We start from the raw sequence: 271 nt of genomic DNA, 5'->3' as shown, positions 1-271 counted from the left end.
GAGAAAAAGATACCGGTTGCTGTGGTGGTGGTGATGTCAAGGGACTATATATGTGGAGTGGTGGTAGGTGTCGTGGTTGAGGTGGTGGTGGTGGTTGAGGTGGTTGTGATGACGGCATTGAAAAAAAGAAAGAAAAAAAGATTAAAAATTCTCACACACACACAAAAAAAATGTAAAGTTACCCAACAGGAAAAGAAAATACTGACCCCAAAATAGTACGAGATGACCTAAAAATCATATAAATTAACCTAAAAAAGCTCTTTTCTGCCCC

This window comes from Eriocheir sinensis, chromosome 69 (genome assembly GCF_024679095.1).
Source record: "Eriocheir sinensis breed Jianghai 21 chromosome 69, ASM2467909v1, whole genome shotgun sequence".
Taxonomy (NCBI): domain Eukaryota; kingdom Metazoa; phylum Arthropoda; class Malacostraca; order Decapoda; family Varunidae; genus Eriocheir; species Eriocheir sinensis.
This window is presented reverse-complemented; position numbering follows the sequence as displayed.